Below are 4,595 nucleotides of genomic sequence, written 5' to 3'. Positions count from 1 at the left end.
CACACACACACACACACACACACACACACACACACACACACACACACACACAGAGCCCCTCATCTTTTCCAGCGAATAAGTCCCTACCTTATTTGTTCTGTTCCTGTCCCCTCAGGTGCTGAGACCAGGTCAGGAAGCAGACAGCCTAGAGTGAAAACATTAATTCTTTTTTCTTCAAAACCTCTATTATTATCCTTAGGAAAAAACCCCCCAAAAACCAACAGCCCTCATTTTCAGGAATTGTTACATTTAATTAGGTTGCAGGTTCCATGGGGCTCTGAAAACAGAGCCAAGAAAGCACAAATGTCAAAATATCCTGCATGAAAGATGAAAACCCCCAAGCAGGGCATTTCAGGGAAAAGGAGTTCTGTCAGCGGGCCTGTCAGCCTCACTGCAGATTTTTCAGATCTAATTAAAATGATCTTTAATATATTTTTTAAAGAAACACATTTTTCATTAAATAGCTGCATCTTCTGATGTATGTGTATTTGGGGTGGGGGAGGGAGAGGTGGGAAGGATTAAACTGGCCTGATTTCTGTATTTAGCAAATGTGGAATAAGAGTGAAATGGAGACAGGACACACTACATGATTATGTAACACTGAGGCACAATAGTGCAAAACAGGGCAACTAAGTCCAGAGCTCCATTATTTCAACTCAAAAGGGCTGCAGTCACAGCTGACCATGCTTACTCCCCTGTGACATCAGCACTGACAGGAAGAAATGAGTCACTGAAATCAGCCTTGATGTAAGAAGGTAGCTTCAACACCCTGTAAACTGATGCCTGACTTTCCCTTTGCCTACCAAGTTCCTGTCCTGGTCATGAGGTGCCAAAGTAAAACAATTATGGGTGTAAAAAGCTGCAGGATGCCAGGCACCTACCACTACCACGAAAATCAGGGGAAACTCAGCACCCCACAGGATTGGGTTCATTGTTTCCTTAGTTTATACCAGGGGCTGCCCAAATTTCCTGAGCACAAAGGCCATGCTGGTAAGCTGGCTGACGCCCATGCATCACTCACATGGGAATTCACATTTCTTTTTGAATCAGAACATAAATTTGCAGGATGATATCACCTCCTTGGCACATCGCCCCCGGATGACGCCGATGAAGAGACATTGGCTGTAATTCAAGTTTGATTGCTCTTTAAAGAAACCTCACTCTTGATCAGTGTTGCTTCTCCCACAAGGTGTTGGAGCAGTTGGGAACCTCCTCCTGTGGTCTGCAGGGTACTACATGGAGTTTCATTTTAATATCAAGAGTAAAAAGATGAAAGTGTAACTGGAAGAAAGGAGGCTGAGAGGCCTTCTAGTCTACAGGGAATTTCAAGAAGTTTTAGAAAGGTTCCAAATAAAATTAGCCAGCAGTAAAAGAGAGCAATGTCCCATACAGCACTTTCATCTCACAGTAAGTCTCTGCATGGAAGAGAACCACCAAGTAGGAAATCTACACAGGGCACCTTGAGCATCCTTATGTGCAACAGAGGTTGTCTCCAAGGCAGGCAGTGCAGGAGGAGGGATGGGATCAAAGGAGAGAATACCAAATCTGTACTTAGGGAGGATGTGTACCCTGATCCCTGTCGCAAAGGCTAGGGACAGAAGTTACACATAAACTGGTTTAAGTAATCAGAAACTGATTTAAACCTGTAACAGAGCAGATGTTCAGTGCACATAAACTAGTTTTAAAATGGTTGAAACTGGTTTAAGATAAACTTGGTTGAATGTGGTATCAGACTTAACAGATTTGGATCAAACCAGTTTATGAAACTTCTGTCCTAGACTCCTTCCTGGTTCAAGTTAAATCACAGTCCCCCAGCATCCCAGCATGCTTTGAAGCCCTGAGCTGGGCTGTGCTGTCTGCTCCAGAGAGCAGGGCTGGCTCTGCCCCTCTGCTCCCTAGCTGGAACAGTGAGGGCTGGCTGACAAGGCAGTGGGGGTGCAAGCCTGGCTGGGGATGCAGCCCAGTCTGCAGGGGATACTGTCCCCTCCAGGCAAACCCTAGCTGGGGTCTGGGGCCAGGGAGGAGAGTTAAACACCCCTTCCCTTGCTCAAACTTACTGCTGGCTGCAACTGTGGATTATAAATCCCAGAGGCACCTGGAAGTAGGAAATGGAAGTGATAAGCAACCCTGCAGAGTCCTGCTGCTGTAATTCTGGACTGCAAATCCCAGAGACCTTGAGGGCAGCAGAAAGAGGAAGTGAACACAGAGCCAGATTGCTATGCTCTAGCACCCATCCCCCGGCTCCTGGCTTGAGCCACTGTAGGCATATGACTGCATTTCCTGAATCAAATGTCTGTTCACTTCTGTTTCAATTTAATCTGCAGCTACTAACCAGCAAAGACCGAATCGATTCAGCATTGGGCTTTTTGACTGTCTGTACCTAGCCGAAGTGGCAGTGGCTATTACTGTAGTCCATGAACTGATAAAACAGACATGGAAGAACCTGTGCTCCAAGTATGGTTGTATTGCAGCAGGGGTGTGAATCCCAGCCCCCTTCCTCTTTGCTGCCTTGTCACCCACACCCAAGGGTGTGATCTTTAGTCTAAAAAACAAACATATACTCTGGTGGGAAGTGAAGGAGCAAGGGAGGAAACATCAACAGGGCCTAGTTGTACCCTGCTCCACCGTCCAGAACCCAGTACAACTCAGTGTAATACAGGGCTGAGGGTATAGTTGTTCAAAGCAGTTCAACTCATGAATGGAGCAAAATAGCTAAAGCAATAGCAGCCTTCATCTTAAAGGCAGCTGTTCCCACCCAAAAACACAGGCATACATAAGGCACGTGGAAGCAGAGGGAGTTTCACTGGGTTTGTGAATGTTTATGTCCCCCAAATAATGAGCAAAAATATCAGAAGCAAGGAAAGAAAACAGACACAGAACATGGCCTTGAGAAATACCCAGAGCATGAGCTTTCTGGGTTGAGCGCTGGCTGAGAGGGGTTAGGCTGTGAGCAAAAAAGCACAGCCGCTTCTTGTCCAGTTCCTGCTGCGTCCTCTTTGTAAAGAAACAAGGCTTCTTCAAAGAAGTACCTGGCTCCAGAACCAATGTGTCCTCCTTCCTGGAACAACCTACAAGACTTTGAAGTTTTGGCTAATCTCACTGGTCAAAACGGGTGACAGTTTGCTACACTGACCCTTATCCCTACAGTGCCACCTTTGCAGCTCAAATGCATTGCTGAAAAATACTGCAGCAATGTTTTCTGGGGGAATTCCCATATGCCAGTGACTCTTTGAATGAGATTCAGATATTAACTTCCCCTGAGTTTAACCATCGAAGCTGGGAGATATTTTTCAGGTACTGCGTCTTAGTTGCACATAACCAAACCATTCTCTGCGTAACAAGGTACATTTTTAGTATGTTCAAAATCCTTTTGGGCTGATGTTTCATAATGACTTGTAGAGCAGTCTATACCAGAGGACAGCAATCTATGTCCCATTGCCTGGATCCAGGCTGGGAAGAGGTAAGCTTTGGCCTGCAAAGGTCTAACCTTGTCCAGGGTATCTGGGGGGGATCAGGCAGAATGCATCTATGCTAAGCCATCTGTGACCTCCACAGCATCCTCTTCAGCAACCCTCCCCACTGCTCGCTTCTGCTTGCACTTACCTCACTGTAGTTTTGGCACTGGGGCATGCATGGAGGGACCTGCGCAGGGGCCAGGTTGCAAGCTCCAGCCCCTGGCAACAAAAAGCTGCTGACTTCTTTTCTATACAATTAGAACAGTGATTCTCAACCAGGGTGCCTTGACACCCTTTCAAGGCTGCTGCAGGGTGCCATGCAATGTTAGCACTGTTAGGTGTGCAAACGTGATTCGTAAGGTGAACCCCGGGATTTTGAATAGGAGTCCATAATGTTAAAAACATTTTGCCCTGTTGGGGTCTTCCTACGTTTTTTGCAACAGAAGAATTACTCTATTATTTTTCTCTAGTAAAAAAAGGAGTAAAAGCTAAGAGCTGGCATTTCCCAGGGGGTACCTTGAATCTAAAAAGTTTGAGAACCACTACAACAGACTAAACCATCATGAAGTGAGAGAGGTGACGGATGTGGCCCCCAAAGCACAGAAATGAGCAGATTTTAAACAGTTAAGATCAAGAGAGATTTTAAACAAAAAAACCCCCCATTGATATGAAAATGGAGATTCATCCCTTAAACCCAACATCTTTCCCCAACCCACGTATCTGCCATTCAGATATGCATCTGCTTGCCTGAATCATTATTTGAATAAATCATAGTAACACCAAAATCAGACCCTGTTATGCTGGAAATGCAAATAGTGAACACAGTTCCTGCCTCTGGGAGTTGCCTGACTGAAGAGACAAGACAGGATAGACAACAAGGGGAAAGGGAAAGAGAATCACAGAAGGATGAAGTGACTTGCCCAAAGTCATGGAACTGGTCAGTGGAAGAGCTGGAAATAGAATGCAGGGCTCCTGTCCCTATTGCCCTTCCTCGTGGGTCTATACTACTCCTGGAGAAGTGGTTGCAAGCCCTGGCATAGGCTGGCTTTTGCCCTGTTTAGTACATTCCTGGTTGAACTGCAGCAAAGTACCAACTGCAGAATCTTTACTACCAGCCCCCACGACCATGGAGGCAGAAAG

Source organism: Gavialis gangeticus, unplaced genomic scaffold (genome assembly GCF_001723915.1).
Source record: "Gavialis gangeticus isolate Ggan-Ray unplaced genomic scaffold, GavGan_comp1, whole genome shotgun sequence".
Lineage (NCBI taxonomy): Eukaryota > Metazoa > Chordata > Crocodylia > Gavialidae > Gavialis > Gavialis gangeticus.
The sequence above is the reverse complement of the archived record's forward strand: the minus strand, read 5'-3'. Positions refer to the sequence as shown.